Below are 10,951 nucleotides of genomic sequence, written 5' to 3' on the forward strand. Positions count from 1 at the left end.
CTGTAAATATTATGCTCTCTTTTAATTCTAGTTCTTGATTAAAAAGATTTTTCTCATCAGAAACTCTTTTCTGAATAAATCTATCTGTCCTGGCCAGGAACTTGAAACATCAAGAACAATTAAATGAACATAGGATTTTATCTCTATTTACTTAGAGGAACAGATTCCATCTTGATCAACACCTACCTCCATATATAACTAGTAGGAGCCAACACATGCCCATATAACCATACATAGTATAAGTATGAAAGTAGTATCAAACTCAAACCACCTATATACAAGATAACTGTGCTATCTCAGGTCTAAAGATTATATGCACTGATATGATTTATGACAAAACATTGACAAGAGCAAACTCCATGTGCTTGTCATAAGTGTCACTGGTTCGGCCTACTTATCATTTATAAGTGCCTATCATGTTTGTCATATGGCATGAGACTCACCATTCTATCTTATTTATATCTCATATAAATAACTTGGTAACAAACATGAATACAATCTTTCTGGATAAGTCATGTCCTTATTATGAAGTATCCTCGATTGTGAACCTATTTATGATACTTTATACTAGAAATATTGTCACTCATATTCTTAATAACTTAAGAATAATATTTCTAACAAAATATCAATGGACCTTTTCTATTACACATAAATATATTATGTAAACGGAAAAGTGGAAATGCCTTTTATTAATAAAACATGTACAAGATACGTACTAAATGATATGCTCTAGGGCATACTACTAACAATCTCCCACTAGCACTAGAGTTATTCATTACAATATCTTAGAACTATCTTCTCAAGATGTCGGTCTAGCTGAGTCTGTGACATAGGCTTAGTGAATGGATCAGCTGGATTTTCAGCTGATGCTATTTTCTGCATGGCTACATCGCCTTGTCCAACTATTTCTCTGATAATGTGGTAGCGCCTTTTTATGTGTTTGGATTTCTGGTGAGACCTTGATTCCTTAGCCTGTATGACTGCTCCAATGTTGTCACAGTGTAATGGAACTGCTGACTCAATGGAAGGAACTACTGTAAGTTCTGTCACAAACTTCTTTATCCAAACAGCTTCCTTTGCAAAGATTCGATGCAAAGAATATACTCAGCCTCTGTAGTGGAATCTAAAGTCGTGCTCTGTTTGGAACTCTTCCAACTGACTGCACCTTCATTACAAATGAATACATATCCAGAGGTAGACTTTCTATCATCGATATCTGATTGGAAGTTAGAATCAGTATAACCATCCAATTGCAAGTCTCCACCTCCATAAATCAAGAATAAATCCTTAGTTCTTCTCAAGTACTTAAGAATATTCTTGACAGCTATCCAGTGTTCCAAACCTGGATTGGATTGATACCTGCTAGTTAAACTAACAGCATATGCGATATCCGGCCTAGTACACAATATTGCATACATTAAACTTCCAATAGCCAAAGCATATGGAATCCTGGCCATCTTATCTCTTTCTTCAGGTGTCTTTGGAGACATCTCTTTAGAAAGGTAGATACCATGTCTCACTGGTAACAATCCTCTCTTGGAATCATGCATGTTAAACCTCTTTAACACCTTTTCCAATTATAGACTTTGGGATAAACCAATTATTCTTTTCGCTCTATCTCTGTAGATGCGAATCCCAAGAATATAGGTTGCCTCCCCTAAGTCTTTCATGGAGAATGTATTTGACAACCCTACATTTATAGTTGTCAACATACCTGTGTCATTACCCATCAACAATATATCATCCACATATAAGATAAGGAAAGTGATAGCACTATCACTAACCTTCTTATATACACATGGCTCATCCTCATTTTTGATAAAACCAAAGGATTTAATGGCTTCATCAAAACGGATGTTCCAACTCCTCAAAGCTTGCTTCAACCCATAAATAGATCGCTTTAGCTTGCATACCTTGGAACCATCTTAGGATTCAAAACCCCTAGGTTGTTCCATGAAAATGTTTTCATCAATGTATCCATTGAGAAAAGCTGTTTTGACATCTATCTGCCAAATCTCATAATCATAGTATGCAGCTATTGCTAATAAAATCCTAATTGATTTAAGCATGGCAACAGGCAAGAAAGTCTCCTTATAGTCAATTCCTTGCCTTTGTCGAAACCCTTTCGCTACTAACCTTGCCTTATAGGTCTCTACCTTTCCATCAGAACCAATTTTTTTCTTGAAAACCCATTTATTTCGTATAGGTACAATACCTTCAGGTGGGTCAACAAGATCCCAAACTTGATTCTTATACAAGGAATCAATCTCGGATTTCATAGCATCAATCCATTTTGAAGAGTCTATATCTGATATAGCTTCTTCATAGGTGAGTGGATCATCTCCATGATCTACTTCTTCATGAGTAAACAACCCTTGTTTTTCTTCATGAAGAAAACCATATCTTACTGGTGGGTGAGATACCATGGTTGTTCTACAAGGAACAGCTGTAGATATTTCATCAATGGGTATAGGTTGACTAGATGGATCTATATCCATCTGATCTGTTGGTTGGTCAAAATTCTCCAATTCTAACTCTATTTTCCTTCCTTTGCCTCCTTTTTGAACAAACTATTGTTCAAGAAATGTGGCATCTCTACTTATCACAATCTTTTGTGAAGTAGGCAAATAAAATAATATCCAAAACTATCTTTTGGATATCCAACAAATCAACCTTTTTCTGATCTGGTTTCCAATTTATCAGTGTTCAGCTTTTTGATATAAGCTGGACAACCCCAAATCTTAACTTGCTTAAGACTTGGTTTTCTTCCATGCCATATCTCATAAGGTGTGGAAGAAATTGATTTTGATGGAATCCTATTCAGAATATACAAAGCTGATTCTAATGCAAATCCCCAAAAGGAGATTAGCATATCAGTATAGCTCATTATACTACGTACCATATCCAATAGGGTACGATTGGTGTTCCTGGAGGAGTTAGCTTGGAAACAATGTTGTGCTCTCTCAAGTATTCATCAAATTCAGTACTCAAATATTCACCTCCACGATCTGATCGAAGAGCTTTAATACTATTTCCTGTTTGATTTTCTACTTCAGATTTAAATTCTTTGAACTTTTCAAAGGATTCATGTTTCTATTTCATCAAATACAAATACCCAAACCTTCATTGATCATCAGTAAAGGTAATAAAGTAATGAAAACTGCCTCTAGCCATTTCTTTAAATGGACCACATATATCACTATGTTTTAACTCCAAAATATTTTCAGCTCTTAGCCCTTGTCCAACAAAGGGTGATCTAGTCATTTTGCCCTGAAGGTAAGATTCACAAGTTGGAGTAGGCTCAGAGCCCAATGAGGATAAAATCCCAATTTTCTCCAATTTTGCAATCCTATCTTCTGTAACATGACATAACCTTAAGTGCCAAATATATTTTGAACTTGAGTTGGTTTTTCACCATGGCATTGCATTCATTTAGATTGCTATACTCTGGCCAATGGAAACACTTTCTTACTGGCAATGGAAACACTTTCCTATTAGCAATGAAAACACTTTTCTGTTGGCAATGGAAACACTTTCCTTTGCCTTTTTCAGCTTTGGTTTTCCTTTTCTGTTTAGCTATTTTCTTGGAAGGACCAGGAATCTGAGGTTTCTTTTTCTTATTGCCCTTCTTCTTGTTGGATTTTCCAGCAGAAGAAGAAGCAATCAAAGCTAACTCTTTTCCTTTATTGCTCGGCATATTCTTTTGGGCAATAATTATCATGTTGAGTAAACCAGCTAAGGTGCATTCCTGTTTAGTCATATGGAAATTTGTCACAAAATTCCCAAAAGACTCAGGAAGGGACTGAAGAATCAAATCCGTCTGTAGTTGGAAATCCATATTGAAGTCAAGATGTTCCAACTACTCAATCAGTCGAATCATCTTGTGGACATGATCCCCAACATTTTGTCCCTCAGACATCCTCATGCGGAACAGCTGCCTAGATATCTCATACCTAGCATTCCTACTGTGCTCACCATACAACTCTTGTAGGTGAAGGAGGATCTCACTTGCACTCTACATGTTTTCATGTTGCTTCTGTAACTCATTACTCATGGAAACAAGCATGTAACACTTAGCTCTCATATCATGCTCCTTCCACTTGTCCAAAGTTTCATGTTTCTCTTGAGTGGCCTATGGAGGTAAGGGACCAGGAACATTTGAATCTAGAACATATCCTATATGTTCAAAGTTCAGGACAAGTTTCAAATTTCTTAGCTAATCAGAGAGATTAGGTCCTGTCAACCTATTGCGATCAAGTATGCTTGCAAGGATATTGGATGGTGGTGGTTGTTCTGTGCTCTTTATTATCAGAAAATTAATTGCAGAAAATAACCAGATTAATTAGTAAATGTATCATGTATTTAACCAAAATGATTATGGTCTTTTAATCAAATTGGTCCTCCCACTAACTTAGCGAATCCTACACTTCCAAATTAGAAAACGGAAATCCTAGTTGGATGGATTTCTAGTGGGTGATTGAATTCTTATAATTCTATTGATCATCCTCAGGTACATCCGTTATTGGAATTATAATAAACTATAAGTGCGTAACTCCTTGCTCATCACATCTCATGTGAGGTTCAATCCTTTACCTAGCCCCTAATGCTCAAAATCTCAGGTACATCCATTATTGACTTATCTTGCATTAGTTAAGTTGATCCCATTGAGCCACTAATTATGAAAATAATTTTAATGTCCTCAGGTACATCCAATATTAGCCACCAAACCATTTACATATTTATAACATCTCATACTTAACAATTATTCTTAAGAAAATCTCTTAAATTAATTGAATCTTATGCAACTATTTAAAATTTCTTAAAATAATTGCCCCAATGGAGGGCCTATGTTATAATTACTTTAATTATAGCATTTCCAACTTAATCATTTGTTTGGAAGATTTTATAGTCATTCTAATTACTATTAAGGTCTCACTTTGCACATTATCCATTTAGCATGCATATATCATATAATTGCATACATTCCCATACATCTCATGCATTCATAGATAAGTAGTAAATATGGTATGATCATGGACTTTCTAAGGGATTCAATTCTGAGCCACCAAGAATTGAATCAGGGCATTCCTAGGTGCATTTAATTCATTCATTTTACAAGAGTTGCTCAAGGAGTACATAATCAATACTTGATCTTGAATTCCTCCCATTGGTCCCACCAATGCACTAAAGCCATTCATTACAATATCTTAGACCTATCTTCTCAAGATGTCAGTCTAGCTGAGTCTGTGACATAGGCTTAGTGAATGGATCAGCTGGATTTTAAGCTGATGCTATTTTCTGCATGGCTACATCGCCTCGTCCAACTATTTCTCTGATAATGTGGTAGCGCCTTTCTATGTATTCGGATTTCTGGTGAGACCTTGGTTCCTTAGCCTGTATGACTGCTCCATTGTTGTCACAGTGTAATGGAAATGATGACTCAATGGAAGAAACTACTGTAAGTTCTGTCACGAACTTCTTTATCCAAATAGCTTCCTTTGCTGCATCTGATGCAGCAATATACTCAGCATCAGTAGTGGAATCTGCAGTCGTGCTCTGTTTGGAACTCTTCCAACTGACTGCACCTCCATTACAAATGAACACATATCTAGAGGTAGACTTTCTATCATCGATATCTGATTGGAAGTCAGAATCAGTATAACCATCCAATTGCAAGTCTCCACCTTCATAAATCAAGAATAAATCCTTAGTTCTTCTCAAGTACTTAAGAATATTCTTGACAACTATACAGTGTTCCAAACCTGGATTGGATTGATACCTGCTAGTCAAACTAACACCATATGCGATATCCGGCCTAGTACACAACATTGCATACATTAAACTTCGAATAGCTGAAGCATATGAAATCCTAGCCATCTTATCTCTTTCTTCAGGTGTCTTTAGAGACATCTCTTTAGAAAGGTAGATACCATGTCTCACTGGTAACAATCCTCTCTTGGAATCAAGCATGTTAAACCTCTTTAACACCTTTTCCAAGTATAGACTTTGGGATAAACCAATTATTCTTTTCGTTCTATCTCTATAGATGCGAATCCCAAGAATATAGGTAGCCTCCCGTAAGTCTTTTATGGAGAATATATTTGACAACCATACCTTTATAGTTGTCAACATACCTGTGTCATTGCCCATCAATAGTATATCATCCACATATAGGATAAGGAAAGTGATAGCACTGTCACTAACCTTCTTATATACACATGGCTCATCCTCATTTTTGATAAAACCAAAGGATTTAATGGCTTCATCAAAATGGATGTTCCAACTCCTCGAAGCTTGCTTCAACCTATAAATAGTGGGGGTGGTGGTGGTGGTGGCATTACCCTAGCCATTTGTCTGAAGAATTCGGCCATTTGCTAGAACATGGCCTGTGGAGGCTAAGCAGGCTCTACTGGAGCTAGCGGAGCAGGTTCTCCCCTACCCCCAGTCTCAGGTGCTGCAGGTGGAGCATGACTCTCCACTTCCTCCTCAACTGCCCTCTGAAATGTGGGGTCCATATCCTATTCAAAATAACAAAGACAAACAGGTCTGCATTAGTGTCACCTCAACTCTTAAAAATGCAATGCATTGTATGGACTCGATCTAAGCCCAGAAATGCCTAAATCATACTCTGATACTACTAAATGTGACACTCCTTACCCGTCTACAGTGTAGCCGAGTAAGATAAGTCACACAGTGTACCGGAACACTCTATTTTATTTCAATAATTTTTATCCTTATTTATTTATTTTTTTCACATTGTTACTATCATTTCAATTTATTAATTGTGAAAATTCAATTAGTTTTTAAGTTTACCTGGATTACTCATTCCGACTGTCCATCCGTCTAAGGATGAAAAGCCATGCTAAAGTGGAGTTGTGTGCCCAAGGCTTCTTGCAACTTCTTCCAAAATCTCAATGAAAATCTTGGGTCTCGATCAAATATAATGGAAAGTGGGATTCCATGTAGTCTAACTATCTCACTGATATACAATTCTACTAGCTTCTCCAGTGAGTAGTCAGTCCTAACTGGCAGAAAATGTGCTGACTTCATCAATCTATCCACTATCACCCATACTGCGTCATGCTTCTTCTGGGTGAGAGGTAGACTACAGACAAAACCCTTGGTGACCCGATCCCATTTCCATTCAGGTACACATATAGGCTACAGTAAACCTGATGGAACCTGATGTTCTACCTTTACTTGCTGACATGTCAAGCATTTAGTCACATAGTCAGCTATGTCCTTCTTCATACCAAGCCAACAATAATAAGGCTTCAAATCTGTGACACCCCTTACCCGTCTATAGTGTAGCCGAGTAAGATAAGTCACACAGTGTACCAGAACACTCTATTTTATTTCAATCATTTTTATCCTTCTTTATTTATTTTTTTTATAGTTATGAAGTACAATTGTGAAATATAATTTATTTAAGTCATTTATTGAAATTATAAATTTATTTGAGGTTCCACAAATTTTATAGAAAATCCAGCAGAGTACCGACTAAAAACGGAGAAAACAGTTCTTTGGAACCTGTGAAAAACACTTCCAAAATTTTCAATCAATCCCAAACTCCATTTCATCATCAAAATCTCAATATTTTTTAACAACATTTCCATTTCTCAATCATTCATTTCTCATAGTTTTCATATACAAGCAATAAATAAATACTCAATTTTTCATTCATAAACACAATTTTCACTATTTACATTAACATCAAAATACATTAAATAAGTCTTAATTACACATGAGAAAATAAAAGTTAGTTATAAAATACCAAAATGAAACCTAGTGTCCTACTAATGCACTGAAGATGGTGAGGTGACACGGACACTATGCAGAGCTGCAGGAGGTCTCACCCATTCTGTGGTCTTCTGGGCTCTCGGTCAGTATCTCCAAAACCTACGCATGGCAAAAGTAACGCGCTAAGCACTAATGCTTAGTGGTGCCAATAATAAAATAAAAAGAAATAACAGGAAGTAAATATGCAGTGCATGTTTTGATATCTTTTATGCAGACAATGTTTTTCGATCATTATTAGTAATCTTATTTATTATGTACTTGTTCTATTCATTATTTCATTAAATTTGTTCACTTTCATTTTTTGGTGCCCAAGTAACCTATACTGGATGATCGGACTGGATAAACGGGTAAACTGGCACTGGGTATCAAGTACCTCAAGCCGTCACACCATCGGTCACATATGTATCTCCCGGTGTGCAACAGAATAGCTAATAAGCTGTAATAATATTAGGCACAAGGCCAAGTATCAACATAATGTCAGAATGGCTAAAAGCCATGAAATCACAGAATGACATAATGCCATGTGCAGTACTGCTAACTAAACCCTATTGGCATGCCAACCTATCCAAACCAATCTTGCTAGGTGTACTAGGGCATGTTACACTTTTAAATTGTACAATTCTTGAAATTTATGTTTAGATGTTACTATTCATTTCATTAGTCAACTAAAATGTTAACTTTTGCATAGACAATAGGTACATTGATTCTAACACTCCCAACATACCACATTTTGCATTCTAAAATTGTTGGTATTGGTTGCCAATACCATTTTCAAGCTTAGTGTTAGTTATTCAAAATTTTCAGATTTCAAGCCTCATATTTACTGTTCCATTGGTCATTTGTACAGTAGGAATTTGGTAAAATTGTCTTCATGAAAGTTGTTCCTTATTTTGTCTAGTTACATTTCCTTTTTTGAATCACTCCATTTGGAGTTTTGTAGCTCAAGTTATAGCCTAAACACCATAACTGGCCTGATTGGATAGAATCCAAAATTTTGGGCAAAACTGGTTCTACCAGATTTAATAACCTAAGTTTTGTTGGAACTTTGACTAGGTTATGGTCAGAATTGGGATTTATGTTCCTCATGAAAGTTGTAGGTATATATCTCATCTTTCGTCTGGTAAAATTTCAGGTCAATTGGACCTTTCTACACTGAGTTATGACCAAATGAATAAACACTGTTTATTTGGTCATTTTGCCCAAGCAGACTGCAGGTCACCCAAATTAGGGCAATTTTTAGGCTAACTTGGTTTGGTTTTCTGGGTAGGGTTTCTTCACCAAAGTTGTGACATTATGTGTTTATTTTCATTTTCAATTGGCCTTGAACCAATTGAACCTCTATAATTCCATTTATAGCTGCCCAAACCTGCTATACTCATACTCAGTCCTGCAGGTCAGCCAAGGCAGCTCACCTAAACTCAAATCCAACATCCTTACGCACTTTAATTCCTTCTCACACACATTCAAATGGTTACTAATTGACCATTACAAGATTAATAAACCATTACATGAGCAAACCCTAATGTTGTTAAGTGTCCACATTTTCCATGTCCATACATGCCAAAACTTTGCATTTCACTTACACAACTAGGTTCAATCACTCATTTAATACCAAGGGCTGCTCATAACCATTTTTCTACCAAGAAAAATCATCAAACCCTAGCTAACTCTAGCTGCCAAAATTTTTAAAGTGCACACACACACATTTTTATGTTGTTTTCTTACATTTCCTACTTACTTCATGCCATTAAACATGAATTTAATCAAAATAGCAAAAGTTTGGACACTAACCTTGATTTAGGTAATTACCAAAGCTTGATAAATCCTCTTTTTCTCTTTCTTTTTGCTGCCTAAGACTTGCTCTAGGTGTAAAGGTAAATATTTGTGAAGGGAAGCTAGGGTTTTGGGGTGATTTAGGTGGTGAACTCAAGCTTGGTGAAGCTTTAATGGAGTTTTCCTTCCTCTCTCTCTCTCTCTCTCTCTCTCTCCATGTTTTTGGCTGCCCCAAAGATTGAAGAAATAACTGATTTTTCTTTCTTTTTTTCTGCCCATTAAGTCATTTTAAATAAGTTAATGCCATGTGTCAAAGTTTGATTGGGTGGGAGGATTTTTAATGACATCATAATGACGTCATAATTCCAATTCTTTAATTTTCTTTCCTTTTCTTGTCTATTAAATTTCAATTTAATTTTTAGCAATATTTATTCACATTTTATGTCATAATAATTATTTATTTAACTGGAAAAGTGGGCCAAAAATCATCTCTGAAGACGAAATGACCAAAATGCCCTTCGTTTGGCTTATTGAGCCAAAATCGTCTGTACCGATTTAAAAATTTTTCTAAGTATTTTATTGCAATTCTAATGTCATAAAACCCTTAATGACTCTTCTCTGAAGTCCCAAAATTTATTTTATGAAAATTTTCCTGGTCTAGGACTCCTAGTTGCGAGAACCGCAACTTCCCACTAGGTTATCCATCGCTAGGGCATCGGCTCATTTAACTTGGTTGTATTTTATTTCTAAAATTTTTTCTAAGTTTTTCTTATTAATGTTTGAGTTAATTATGTTTCGTCACTTTGGTTTAAATATTTTTTCGAATGTTCTAGCTGTCCGACCTTTAATCGGTCACGAATAAAGAGAATGTACGGAGTTGCTACAGGGAGGGTGTTACAAAATCATTATACATTTTTGTGCTTCCCGGGTGCATAGCATAAACACTAGTGTGTGCTTCTTTCAGAATACTAGTTTTCAATTCCCTATCATCTGGTACACACACTCTTCCTTTGTTGTACAGACACCCATCCGCTTTCACCTCATAATTAGTTTCCTTTCCCTCTGGAATTTTACCCATAATAGCCATTAATTTTTCATCTGCCTTCTGCCCATCATGTATCTGCTGTAGCAGGTTTGGCCTCACTTGTAATTCAGCCAAAATAGCTCCATCTTAAGCTAGGGACAGACGGGTACTTAGTGATCTTAAAGCTATGATGGACTTCCTGCTCAAGGCATCAGCAACTACAATTGCCTTCCCAGGATGATAATCTATCACACAATCATAGTCCTTTAGGAACTCAATCCATTGCCTCTGTCTAAGATTGAGCTCCTTCTGGGTTGGAAAATATTTTAAACTTTTGTGGTCTGTGTAGATGTA

Source organism: Hevea brasiliensis, chromosome 10 (genome assembly GCF_030052815.1).
Source record: "Hevea brasiliensis isolate MT/VB/25A 57/8 chromosome 10, ASM3005281v1, whole genome shotgun sequence".
NCBI classification, from domain to species: domain Eukaryota; kingdom Viridiplantae; phylum Streptophyta; class Magnoliopsida; order Malpighiales; family Euphorbiaceae; genus Hevea; species Hevea brasiliensis.